This window comes from Protomyctophum parallelum (assembly GCF_964188405.1).
Source record: "Protomyctophum parallelum genome assembly, chromosome: 5".
NCBI lineage: Eukaryota > Metazoa > Chordata > Actinopteri > Myctophiformes > Myctophidae > Protomyctophum > Protomyctophum parallelum.
In genome coordinates, this window is record NC_139702.1 from 30,178,913 (window position 1) to 30,193,776 (window position 14,864).

Below are 14,864 nucleotides of genomic sequence, written 5' to 3' on the forward strand. Positions count from 1 at the left end.
TAAAACTGGAAAGAAATATACGAAATAGCGTTTCTGCTGCCTATCTGTTTTGTATTTAGATTAATTAGTATTTAGAACACTATTATGTATACTTGACCCATTAAGAGTATAGTTTTCGTGCCAAGGAAACTTACAGTAAGGCTGAGGAAAACATTAGGGCTGAATGTAATGTAGGGTTTACTTTTGATTAAATTGTTTTTGTTTGAGATTGAAGGATCATGGGCTAGCCGCTAAGGTAACATTGGTAGCATTTATCAGACGCTCTTAATCCAGAGCAATTTACAGTAAGCAAGAACAAAAACATGTTTTTTGCTGTCTACATAAAATGCTATCTAAGTTACATAAGTTGAGCCCTTGCATACACCTGTACACCTCTACGGGCTAAGATGGAGTCTGAAGAGGTGGATTTTCAGACTATATGGTAGAAGGTTGGGAGTGAGTCTGCAGTTCTGATCGCAATGGGAAGTGCATTCCATAGTTTTGGAGCCAGGATGGAGAAGAGTTTGTGACGTCACTGACGTGTGGAGCGTTGTCCCGGCATTTTTAGTGAATGTACTTCCAGCTTCCCTGCATTGGCTGATCTGAACCATAGACTGTAAAAAATATGGACAAAGCGTTCCCCGGGTCTAACATGAACGTAAAATGAAGCCTGAAATCCCTTGCATGTAAATCGCCATCTTTCTAGATCCGTTTTGGACCAGCTGGCCATTGGCTGGCTCCGTTTGGGTCCAGCTGGCCATTGGCTGCCCAGACAACGAGGCGGGACTTCCCCCCTTCTTCTCCGTTGGTTTTTATTTTGACTCGAGTGGGAGGAGAAGACTCTTGAGTGGGAGGGGAATCCCGATCATAGACGGTAACGGTAGCCACGCCCCTCAGAACATACGCGACTTTATGGTCATTATTTTAATTAATGGGACCATAATTTTCCAAAAATAATATTATGACATTAGAAATGAGACTTTAAACTAGTGACTGGAAGAAGAAAGTATTCATGACCATGTTTATTAAGGTAATACAGTCTAGGTGAAGTTGGGCCAAAATACATGGGCCTCTATGGAGCTATGGGGCTTTTTGGGTCCAGTCCAGCGCCACAACAGGCCATTATATGAACTACCGATTTCAAATGAGGCTTCACGAAATATCTGGCTGACTGCCCCCCTGATCTGAACACATGGGAGGGTTTGTAGGGCCCGATCAGACTTGCAAGATATGGCCATACCTTTGATTGCTTTGAAGGCCAGCATCAGAGTTTTGTACTTGGGCAGTGCGGGCAGCGACCGGGAGCCAATGAAGGGAGCGGAGAAGGGGGGAGACATGTGAGAATTTTGGCTGGTTGAAGACCAAGTGAGCTGCGGCATTCTGGATCAATTGGAGAGACTTAAGTGCTCATGCCGGTATAGGCCAGTAAGGAGAGAGTTACAATAGTCAAGTTTTGATATGACTGATGTCTGTATAAGGACTCATCACTCCTGGGTGAGGAAGGGTCTAATTCGTCGAGTGTCCGCTGTAATGTGTGCTTTGAATGAGACCTGACTGTCCAGGACAACACCAAGGTTCTTGGCTGTTGGTTACCAAGGCGTTGTCTATGGAAATAGTTAGCTCCTGCACGGGGCAGGACTTCGCTGGGAAGAAGAGAAGCTCAGTCAATTGTCTATAGGTTAAGCATCACCTCCAGCTGAACCTAGTGAACCTATAGACAAGACTGAGCTTCTTTACTTCTTATATACACAGGTTGTGCAATGGCATTGACATGCAAGACTGCAACTATTTGTCACGGAATTTGTATACATCAAATGGCATGTCGGAGATAAGGATGATGGGCAGTCCCGAAAATGGAATGTACGTTTGTCCGATATCTGTTTTCTATAATTCTTCTCCCACGATTTTTGTAACCCATTTTTTCACCCAATGTCAATTATCTAATGTAATCCTGGGCGCTACACTTCCTCTGCAAACCTGGGGGGGCAGCGGACTGACCTCATGCTTCCTTCAATGCATGAGGAGTCCAAGCTGCTTCTTTTCACCTGACAGGGGAGAGTTTCCCCGGCCGGACGATCAGCATAGATGAGCATCTACAGTAAACCAGGTGCATTCACTGTTACTACTGACCATCTGTTTTGTACTTTGTTTTAACTATGTTTGGCCATGGAATGGAATACTTCATGGTATCACCAAATTGTGGCTAATCATTAACCCTATACTGTATATGCTGGACAATGTAACTGAACAAGGTATGGTTCTCCAATTTGGTACGGTTCAGAATGAACAGAACCAGAGGCTATTGTAATACAAGAAGTGGTTAAACCAGGACATTACAGGCTCTGGTAGTACAGACTGGATAAATTAGGCTAACGGGCTGGCTGAAGGAACATGGGCGAGCCACTAAAGTGAAAAAATAGAGTCCGCAACACTGGTATGAAAAACTCAGCTCCACTGGTTTATTGATTCAACGTTTCGATCACTGCAGGGATCTTCTTCAGGAATAGTGTGACAGGGAATGGGTGTGCACCTTTATACATGCAGGAAAAGGAAAGGTAATATGTTTACCCAGGGTAACTGGACTAAGCTCAAGAACTTGTTTACAGCCAGGCCCTGCTCATAGAACATTTCATGGTTCAATGCCTTGTCCAAGGGCATTTTGTGTGTGTGCGCGCGCGTGTGTGCATGTGTGCGTGCATAATATGTCTGTATTCATTAATGAAGACAAACACATGTTCACTTCACAACATTGCACTGTGTTATGAGCGTGTAGATCTGCCACTTATAAAGAAAATATTGTCCTTATGGGGTTCCCAGGTCCCTGTCACAAAATATTTTCAAATTGGGATTGGCAGTAGTTCTCAAACATTCTTTTCATGTCAAGGACCCCTGTGTGTTATTGAAAGCTAGTATAAAAAGGTAGGTGGCTAGCGCACATCCAGTTCCTGTCTGGTGCTGGACTAAGGTAAGTACAGTGAAGAGAGGAGAGTCCGCACACAGGTTTGCTCCAAGGTGTTACAGTGAAGAGAGGAGAGTCCGCACACAGGTTTGCTCCAAGGTGTTTGCTTTTTATTCAATACACCATAAATAAGACACAACGTTTCGGCCGTGAATGGCCTTCATCAGGTGATGGACCTTGGAGCAAACCTGTGTGCGGACTCTCCTCTCTTCACTGTTATTGAAAGCTGCCTCAATCAACAATACTTTGTGTTTTTCGTATAACAGAGACCTGTGTGGAGTTTCATCAAAGGACTGACCTCGTCAATTGGACTGTAGCAGAAAATGCGACATCACCAGTAAGGGAATTCTGGGAGTGAGTAGACAAACTGCATCCATAAATGTCATAAATGGTATTTCGAAATGTCCCAAAGAAGGAATAAATTTGTTTTTTTTTCTTTAGTTGTTTTGAGGACCAGATACTATTTACATTAATCAAAAATAGAAAACATGCTTTGTACTAGATTTAGCCAAGTTTCCATATGTAGGCCCTGGGCTGGTGACTAGAAACATAAAATACACAACCTATCATCGTCACTGCATGCAAATGCAAGGACCAAAAAAACGATTGACTTCCACTCAGGTACACACACACGCACACACTCACGTGCATGCACATTACAATAAATACAAAGCAGTATACAAAAACTAAATGTTACATAGATTTCATATTATCCAAAATCAAGTCAATAGGTCATCAAAAAAAACAACAATCATACCCGTGTGAAGTGAGTGGTGCAACTCCGTGTGGGGATTCCCCGGGGGATATTTGTAGTAGATAACAGTAGCACAATTTGAAATTTGCACCCTATGTCTAAGTCTGTGTGTTTGACTAGGGTTTAACTGGATTACTGAATTTCCTACAATGCCCATAATGCAGGTGCACTTCCCCTCCTTGTGGAGAGGGGGGAGGGAATATTCTTTAAAGAATATTGGTCTTTCCACAAGCATTCAAAGATTGTGGAAGAGCGACTGTATCTGGCTTGAGAGACTATATAGAGTCATTATGATAAATAGGAGTCGCAACCTTTATGACATGACATACTCTTAAAGAAATGATTTGTTCAATTTAGTAAGTAACTAAGTAGGCTCCCTGCTAAGGTGGAGCGCCACTCTATCTACTATCAGACACGACTTGCCCCACCCAAGCCGTGCTACTCATACCCATACGCGGAGTTGCCGGTGCCCACGATCTCATCTAACCCATGAATTTGTGGTCCAAAGGTGAGAGCTCTACCGACTGAGCTACCCAGCTGACACAAATAACCTGAGCATGAAAATGTTTGAACAAAGCACATTTTATATCAAAAGCGTTGAACAAAAAGCACATTTGAGAGAGTGCATTATCTGTCGGTGGTATTTCAAAGAATTCGTCTTCAATTCATTTCATTTGAAATGTCCTAAAGAAATTGTCCCACTGAAATATTTAATCACCTTGGTAATATATAAAAAAAATACTAGCATTCCATGCAGGGACGACTAATCGGAGATTGATTGCACACTGGTTCTCTCATAGGTGGTTTACTTTACTGCTACTTTCCCATAATGTGATGCTGGTGGTGTTGCTCGTCCGTGGGTGCACGTTGCCCGGGGCTATAGATGGAATGAAGTTCTACCTCTACCCAGACCTGTCCCGCCTTGCTGATCCTCAGGTAGGATGATGTGTTGATGTGTGTGTTTTGCACGAAAGACACTCCTTGGGCTAAAAGCGGGCATAGCCACTTTTTCATGCATTTTGAGGCAGGTGGGCCCCCAAGTGGTCCCCCAAGTGGTCCCCCAGCCTCGGTACCCAGGCTTTTATTTTTGTTCTGTCTATGCCTCTCTGTCTCTCTGTGTGTGTGTGTGTGTGTGTGTGTGTGTGTGTGTGTGTGTGTGTGTGTGTGTGTGTGTGTGTGTGTGTGTCACTCACTCACTCACTCACTCACTCACTCACTCACTCACTCACTCACTCACTCACACACACACACACACACACACACACACGAGATTGTTGCACATCCCTGTCCCAATAACTCCTACTCCATTTGTGAACAACATGCACAGTTACAGCCGGAAGTCCACAAAATTCGATATATTCTAATTATTAACCTATTGTCACATATGGGCTTACAACGAAGATGTTGGTCAATGGTTGTATATATTATGTCTCTCTGTTGCAGGTGTGGATGGCTGCTGGGACACAGATATTCTATTCATATGCTATTTGTATTGGCTGCTTAACTGCACTTGGCAGTTACAACAAATACAACAACTGTTACAAGTAAGTCTACCATGTACTGTATGTACTGTAGGAGGATTGTTTAATTAGCATCTGACCTGGTAATCACATGCAGATTTGTATTCCCATTGACAATGAATGGAGAATTTACGTCATATGTAGACGAGCAAATCGGCTGTTTTTACAAAAACCCATTGACAATGAATGGATGATGTACGATGATAAGAGTGCCCGTCACTTCACACGGGTGTGATTTTTAATTTTATGCCCAGCTTTGAGTGTTTGTGTAAACACAAACATTGAAGACGAAAGTGAAGACGCAAATTGTGATTGGCCAGAATGAGATGATATATGATTATGTTATGTATGATGATAAGAGTGCCCCTCACTAGTCACTTCACACGGGTGTGTTTTTTTTAATGTTAGGGTTAGATCTGATTTGATCATCCTGATGAAGATCATTATAATCTAATATAAAAGGTTGATTGGTATTAAAGACAGCAGGACCAAGTTTAATTTGTGTCATGTTATGATCGATTGTAAACAAAGTTTTGAGTGTATTATAATACAAATACTGTACATCCTCGATGCACAATTACTGTACTCACCCACTGGAATCATTTTAATTGGTCACATTGAGTGTCACACTTGACTAAAGTGACATTTTCTTTGCATAACAATGTTATTTTGAGACAGGTTGTCATTCCAAATTCAAACTAACGATAACGACATGCTAAACTCCCCAGAGTGTTTGTTGGCGAGTGTTTAGACTTGGGCTTAGTTTAACTATCTATTTTATAGCCATAGGACAGTTAAAGAGAAACTGCTTAACATTGTTAGGTTCTATGTATGTAGACACACCAAACAATTTGCCTAATGAAACACATTTTGAAATGTATATATTATGTGAAACTTTGCACATCCAAACTGATACTACTGTGACCAAAAATGTGTCTTTTAGAGACTGTGTGTACCTATGCCTACTGAACAGTGGGACCAGTTTTGTAGCTGGCTTCGCCATCTTCTCTGCACTTGGTTTCATGGCTTATGAGCAGAACACGGACATATCAAAAGTGGCTGAGTCAGGTGAGAAGTGGAGTAATAATGATGACCCTCCATAATGGTCTGGTCCACAGGTTTTCTTGTCTCATCCATGACTCATCATTTTACTTAAGTTTTTTTAGTTTTTTTACCAGGACAGGTGACATTGTTTGCCTTCTCCCTTGCCAACTGTGGGAGGATGTTTTAATAGAGCGTTGCAGTCACGCCACCTTTCATGACGATGAGCGGCTCGGAAGAGAATTACCAATAAATCTTTCCCACGTTTCAGAAAGTATTTTTGCCTGCATGTAAGCCTTGGACAAAGCCAACTCGGATGGTGACAATAAACGCATTTTTTTGGGGCGAATAAATAATTTGAAAGAAGAAAAACAACAAATCAAGTGGTGTACCCTGCCCTCTTTTTCTTCTTTATAATTATTTGTTTGGCCCAATTGTTTTTGTTTATTGTCATGAGTTGTCACCATCCAAGCTGGTTTTTTCCAAGGCTTACAAATCTTTAAATAAATGTCTATGGGAAAAATGAAATTCTCTTCCGGGCTGCTCATCGGGGGCGGAACTGTGACGCTCTATTAACCCTAGAACACTGACACTATAATTTTTCAGGTGAATATCACCCGAACAATTAATAATAATAATAATAATAATGATAATAATGATCACTGGACCATTCTCACATGTCCTGCAGGAATGGGTTGACCAGCTCCATTAATTATTTTTGTCTCCACCAGGCCGAAGGCATGGGGAGAGAGTATGTTTTGCACTCCGTCCGTCCGTGTGTCCGTGTGTGTGTGTGTGTGTGTGTGTGTGTCCGTTAGCAGCTAATCTCGGCCACCGTTAACCCGGTCGATGCCAAATTTTGCACACACACTCCCTGGATGCCAACGATGAACCTCTGCCCCAAACCTTCCACAACGACCTGTTATAGCGCCACCAGGAGGCCGCTTTGTGCAAAACAAGTTTTTGCACAGCACACCTACAGATTTTGTCCAAACATCACGCAAATTGGTACACAGTCTCTCTAGAGCCATTCAACCAAACCGGTCTTTCAGATTTCTCACACTCCATCCTGATTGGTTAAGATTGGCTTCCAAAGTTCACAGGAGTGCTCAGTTTCAAACAAAATGCTGCAAATCATGAACACATCGCGTGATTTCCGTGAAATTGTGCACCCACATTCCCACTAGGCCGAGGACAAAATGCCACATGAACAATTTCAACTCAACCTCAAGGTGGCGCTATAACTGTCCGAAAAGTGTTTTTACCTCTAACTGCACGGATCTGTGGATAACCTGGTGGAGACCTGTGCCCAGAAGGGCACTTTTTCTAGTTAGGAATATATTTTAGCAGCGCCAGCCCCACCAATGTATGGCTTTCTGAAATTACGCCATAGGCCAGCCAAGTCTATGGACTTTTAATGTTTGTTTAGTAGCCTAATTATACATTGTATTATATTTTATTATTTATTATATCGGGTCAAATATATTTTCAACATACTGATGTTGTAGGGTTAAGGGTTCTCTTTATCAATGCAGGTCCTGGTCTGGCTTTTATCGCTTGTGTGGCCATGATGCCTCTGCCTCAGGTCTGGGCTATCTTCTTCTTCATTATGGTCATCTTTCTTGGCTTGGACAGTCAGGTAGGTTTCCCTTTTCCTAAGTGTGCGAAATAAAGACATGATGTTAACCATGACATAGGAAAATAGCAAGACTAGTCTATCCAAAAGCTCAAAATGTGTCATGATGTGAGCTTGTTAGATCTATTTTAGCTATTGTTATTCAGACATGCCTGGTCAGCAGATGCGGAAATTATATTAAATTAGGTTCTTATTTCTTTCGGACTGACAAATCAGTTTTTCTTTTAGTTTTACTGTTATAAATGTTGTTCTTTAGGATTGTGTTTGTTCAGAAACATGGATCATGCTGTAGTGCATTTTATGATTTGTATTGTGATTGTGCCATGGACCCCAGGAAGAATAGTCTCCACTACGGTACTGTAGACTAATGGGGATCCTTAATAAACTAAACTAAGCAGGGGATGGCAGGATGATTCATGAAAGTGGTTGATGTCTTTCTGTGGTCAAAGACAATCCAATAATGAAGATTTGGTGATCATTAATTTCTGGTAACTCGTATACTATGACTTTTTAACTGCTTTATTATTGCTCCAATCAGTAGTATCAAACAGTTCGGTCCTTCAATGCTGTGATCTCCACTTTACCATCTCTGAGTTAAATTAACGCTGTTGATTAATTTTACTGTGTCGTCTCGTCATATGAACTGAAATGACATATTGTTTCAGTTTGTAGCTATGGAAGCTCTCATGACAGCAATTTCCGACATGTATCCTGCCTTCTTTCAAGTCGGACATCGACGTAAACTTCTTCTGCTCGGCATTATGCCTTCTTTCAAGTCGGACATCGACGTAAACTTATTCTGCTCGGCATTAGTGTGTTCTGCTTCTTCATAGGCCTGGTGATGGTTACAGAAGTAAGATCAAGGACAAAACTCTGATGCCATCCTTATTCACAATCAAAATGGTTCCTCAACTCTTTATACAACTAATACAACCTTACTCCCAAACATAGGGTGGGCTGTACATCTTCCAGTTGTTTGATTACTATTCCTGTAGTGGGACGACTCTTCTCCTCTTTGCTATACTGCAGTCTGTGTGTATTGGTTGGGTTTATGGTAAGTTACGTAAAAAGGAATATAGGTGTACTTTGTCAATGCTGGTGTGGTTCAATTGAAAATACTGTAGCCTACTTGTGATGACACTCAAAACATCAATCACGTTGAATTTTCTGAATGTCCATCCCATAGGTGCAGACCGGTTCTACGATAACATAGAGGACATGATTGGATATCGTTTCCCTTGATTAAGTACTGTTTGAAATACATCACTCCAATAATGTGTATGGTGAGTGATTTAAGTTCAACTATTCACCAATTCATTCACTTCATAAAAAAAATTAGAAACCTCTACTTGAGGAATTTGAATTGAAAACAGTTGCTTGTGAACAACATAAAGTAATAGATTCAAAATCAGCCTTTCTTTTACAAGATTAGCTCTTCTCATTCATGGATAATATCTTCAACTGACCCAATTTCACTAGCCGCATGGGGTAATATATATATAATATATTGTTTAACAATCAAATTTTCTCAAAACTAAAACTGTTGTTCTCACAACTAATTTCAGGGTACATTTGTGTTCTCCTTGGTCAAATTTACCCCTCTGAAGTTCAACAACTCAATTGAATATCCATGGTGGGGCTCCACACTTGGTTGGTGGTTCACTCTCTCCTCTACACTCATCATTCCTCTTTGGATGTTGTACAATGTCATTGTTACTCCCGGTTCTCTGAGACAGGTACGGTATGCTGTTTGTGTCAAAAACTAAAACATGCTGTCTTAGATACTCTTTGGCAGTGGTGGGAAAAAGTACTCACATTTGACTCAAGTATAAGTAGCAATACTGTATATTACTGCAATGTACAAATATCTGGGTTAGGGTCTGGAATTCAAGAACAAAAACAAATATCGCATAGATGCACCTGGAACATATCCTCAGTGATGTATCTCAAGGTCATCGGGGGTTTAGGGTCTCGCAATATGATACTCCTCAGTGCAGGTGACCCTGCCGGGGTGATCAAGTCCCGACTTGCAGTACGTCCCAGTAGCTAACCTCGATCAGAAAGACCAGGACCCCACAATCCGCCGCTCCGGAACTACTCTGCCGGGACTGGCGCGTGGAGGGACTAGGCTCTGTGGGTTGACTCCTGTCCGAGCCCCTCTTACGTCTCACCAGGTCCACTCCTGCTCTCACCAGGTGCAGGACCTGTGCGTAGTTGCACCAGACCAAACTTTACTTTAGTAAAAGTACAAGAATATTGGTAAAGTGCCCCTCGGGCAGGTCAGGTTGTGGCCTCCTGGTGGCGCTACAATAAGCCAATGTGAAATTTTCTTCTTACGCCTTGGATGGCAATTGGATGATTTGAGGCATTTTGTTGGGATATATTCCTCAACCTAGTAAGAAAGTCTGTGAAAGATTTCACGTAAATTGCATGCTGCATTCATGTTTTGAGGCATTTTGTTCCAAGAATTTGTTTTGCAAAAACCCACCTGTTGGTGGCGCTATAACAGGCCAATGTGAAAAGGGTGGGATCTATTCCTCAGCCTAGTAGGAAAGTCTGTGAAAGATTTCACGTAAATTGCACACTGCGTTCATGATTTGAGGCTTTTTGTTCAAAGTGGGCCAATCCTGCAAACGTTGAAAGCCAATGTTAGCCAATTAGGATGGAATATGAAATATCGGACAGATCCGGCTTGAACACTTGACTATAGTCAAGTGTTCAAGATAGTGTGTAACGATTGCAGGATTTTTGGACAGAATCTGGAGTAATGTGTTTTTCAAAAGTCTGCCTCCTGGCGGCGCTATTGCAGGCAGTTCTGGAATATTTGGGGCAGAGGTTCATCGTTGGCATCCAGGGAGTGTGTGTGCAAAATTTGGTATCGAACGGGGTGCCGCCGGAGATTAGCTGTACACAGACGGAGACACACAGACGGAGACACACATACACACACACACACACACACACACACATAGTTTTGTAATATCAAAATCTACAAAGTAACTAGTAACTAAAGTTTTCAAATAAGTATTGAAGTAAAAGTTTTTGTCTCTGAGATGTGGTGTGGTGGGGGTAGAAAGTATAGACATTTTGAATACAGTAAAGTCACAGGTACAGGCTACAGCACCTAAAAATGTAACTTAAGTACAGTACTTACTACTTGAGTAATACTTGGTTACTTTACACTACTGTTCTTTGGTCATATAAACCTTCTTCTCTTCTTTGTTAGCGAATCTCAACCCTGTGCACCCCTGCCAATGACCTTCCTTTGACCAAAGCTCAGAAGAAAGCTCTTGAACAGCATGAAATGGAAGTAGGATGAACCACAAAGACACAGGATCCCTGAAATCATAAGGCCTCAAGTCAAGTGTATGTTTCTTGCCAACCCATTGATGATAAAGTTTATATTGATTCTTAAGTATGATATGTTGAATAGTATTACAATCTTTTAACACATGGTGTTTATGTGAAGATGCCAAATGAATGAACGAAGTCCAGATTTTACTGCATTTGAAGTTTGTGACACGTGACACCTGCAGTAGGCAGCTGTATCAGTAAGACGCCTGATGGCGAGGGGCGAGGTCGCGTGCACGGCTGCACGCATCCGCCTGGGTGTCAGCATAGTGAGCATACTGTTTATGTTTATTGAAGGATCCCCATTAGAGACACATGACTGAGCCTCTAGTCTTCCTGGGGTCCTGAATATATATATATATATATATATATATATATATATATATATATATATATATATATATATACAATACAGATGTACAACTAAAAATACAATTAAAAAAACAAACAAATTCACATAAAATACAAGTACAAATTCACAAATCACAGTTATGTACTGCAAATTGGCAAGCTAGGTATCTCTTGATATTATTTTTGAAAGTAATTTTGCACGTGCTAATATAAAATATACACTATTGCTTTGATACTCACATTAACTATAACTTGTTGTTTTTTTTGCACAAGCATTCCATGCATTTCATAGGGCTGGACCACACATGGAAATATGACATAATCAACTTGCGACGGGAGCAGTTCCTAGTGAGTGAAAGATTCTCTATTTATGAAAGAAATTTATTTTTATTTTAGTTAATAGTTATAGAGGGCAAGTATATGATGTTTAAGGCATATTTGTCTTATTAGCCAGGATTCCTTTTAAGGGTAATGATGCCCCCTCCTGGGTTCAAATTGAAATGCATGCCCTAAAAGAACATTGCAAGATGCTGTACTATGTCCATAGGAGGCCTTAGCTATGTTTCACCAGTTTCATTTGAAACGGGCCTCCACCCTCAGCCTCCAAGCTCCAACTGAACGTCAGGCGTCAGTCATCTCACTGCCTTGCTCTCTCCCACAATGTTAAGTTACACCTATTTTATGTAAATAACCTTGGTAAAATGTGAAGCATTGGGAGGTAAAGGGGAGACACTTTCATTTGTGAAGGGACGACAGGATGATGAATTGCTAATTGTCGAGAGTAATGGCTGGGTGTGATATTGAACAGTCAAACTATTTGTATCAATACGGCTGTATCAACAAAATAATTATGTCATAGTTATATGGGGGCCTCATATTTGGTCTTGAAACGGGCCTCCAGATTCCTAAGGCCACCCCTGACTATGTCGTCAACCCTAATGCCATTCCAGCCTGTCAAAGTGGGCAGGGGTGAGGGGGGTGAGGCCCAGTAGTAGCCTAACCAGCTTGTTTTGGGAAGTCTGGACTCTGGAGCCTTGTTTTAGGGCCTTTGAGGTGCTATGGTACCAAGAGGTGCATGCATAGTCGATGAAACCTTGTACGAGGGCTCCTGTTAGGGTCTTCAAGATGTTTTTGTTGACCAGTGAGGAGATCCTGTATAGGAATATTGTTCTTTGGTTTACTTTTTTGATTACGTTTGGTGGCCATTTTATCACCAGAAAGATTTGCCTCCAGGATGGAACCTAGGTAGGTAATTAAATCTTTTTGTGTGATAATATTGTCACCCACTCTAACCAACAAGCCATCTGCCTTGCTGAGATTACTATTTGATCCAAAAAGAATGGATTCAGTTTTTCCCAAGTGTAAAGATAGTTTGTTATCAGCGAGCCAGTTCAGCTGGGTGACCTAAAGTGACACTGTTGAGCAGCCTAAAAGGGCCAAATTTCACACTGAACATTATAACTATAACTGCAGCCAGCCAGCGGTGTTGTTGAACAGCCTGTAACGCTCAGTTCACACAGGTGTGAATCCAGGGCTGGACTGGCCACCGGGCATACCGGGCATTTACCCAGGGGGCCGCGACCGTAGGGGGCCGCCATGATTTAAAAAGAAAAAAGAAAGTATTTTTTCTTTTTCACACGAAAATGCCCGGGCCGAGTTTTTGTCCCAGTCCAGCCCTGTGTGAATCACTACACTCGCAGCCGCCGTGATGTGAGCTTGTAGATTTACCATTTCTAAGAACCACTGTTGTAAATCCTGAGAGTTTTCAAAATAACTAGCTAAAATGGCACGAATGTTTTCCCGGTTGGCTTAAAGGAAATGGCTGGTTAGTTCCAATGACATAATCTGGCCAATGGTCAAGATGAGTATGTTGGTAAGTAGGTCAAAGAGGCTTATTGTTGAGTATCAGTGGAGCAACCGGTGCTAGACCAGAGAGAGAGAGAGAGAGATAGCTGAGATGGAGCACTAGCACCACACCTGCTCCCAGTCTGCACTAAGTTGGCAGTGCCCTGCCTGTATCGAACCCAGAACCTTTGGTTATTGTGTGTTTGATACTCAGAACCCAACTAGCACAGTCTGAGAGAGACAGAGATACCCCAGGTACTAAAGACTATCAAACATAAGAAGTGGAGTTAGTAACAGGCATTGATGGGACATGATGAATGTGTACAGATGGAGATTAGGAGACAGTGAATAGACACTTTAGTTTAAACTCTAGGAGCCTGATCCCAGGCAAGCCTGAGCCAGCCATGACTATAAGCTTTATCAAAAAGGAAAGTAATCGTCCCTTGGCTGCGGGGAGATATTTCACTTTGGGTCTTCAGGCACGGCCTCTGTTGCAAGTCTTGCATTCTGGGTGTTCTACTGGCATAATAGGGTACAATGAGCTCTTGTTTAATTTACTAGAGGTTCAGGCTGATACTTGGCCGTTAACATCTAGAGTACGTGCCGTTACGCAGCCCTCATACCTGCGCCACAATGTCGATCCGACCAATATGTCTGACTCGTCTTGTTGGGGGCTTTGTCAGAGTATCCGTTGTACCCGTCTGTCTGTGTCCCCTTTGAGCCCATATGGAGATCTCTGTCTGTCTGTCTACCTGCATCCATTGTATATGCCCACGTATTTCGGACTCGTATCTGCCTAGGCTTGGACAACTGTCTCCACATAATTATGCCTATGGTTTATTTATGGTATTGTCAGAGTGATGTCCACCCTGACATTTTTTCCCTCTGTGTAGGGAACAAGACTTTGCCCCAGCAGGTGAAGGAGTTTAAGTATCTCAGGGTCTTGTTCACGAGTGAGGGGAGGACGGAGCAAAGAATGAGATCAGCCGGAGCAGGAGCGGTATAGACCATATTTATCACATTTATCACTCATCGATTCGATTTATCACAGGTGATAGCTATGATACTCACCATTGTATCTTATATAACAAGGTTGGATGGTCCTCCCTGACCGAGAGACGACAACTGCATTGGCACCTGTTCTTGTATAAAGCCATGCTTGGAGATTGTCCTAAATACATCTCATCATTTCTGAAATGGGACTCCTAATACATGGAAATACCTGCAAACTACATTAAAATTGACCACATTGGTACCCCTGAGACGTTTTAAAACCTTGGTGAGCATACAGATCCCCACAATATGTGACTGTTCTTAGATCGTTTTGAAATTTGTCTTAGCTTCTATTTGTAACCTATGTAGTGACGACACTGAAAATGAATTTAATTGCTCAGTGTCAATTTTCATTGATAACTTAATGGCAAGATG

The 14,864-nt window shown here is 41.9% G+C and overlaps 1 pseudogene across 1 annotated transcript; it reads left to right on the plus strand.

Moving 5' to 3' along the window:
* Positions 1-3,850: 3,850 nt before the first annotated feature.
* LOC310858315 (sodium- and chloride-dependent GABA transporter 2-like) lies at positions 3,851-11,208 on the plus strand (annotated as a pseudogene). The gene is made up of 10 exons: positions 3,851-3,856; positions 4,493-4,628; positions 5,136-5,236; positions 6,156-6,280; positions 7,789-7,892; positions 8,555-8,742; positions 8,841-8,943; positions 9,076-9,172; positions 9,455-9,625; positions 11,116-11,208. The product of its transcript is annotated as a sodium- and chloride-dependent GABA transporter 2-like (transcript).
* The last annotated feature ends 3,656 nt before the right edge of the window (positions 11,209-14,864 follow it).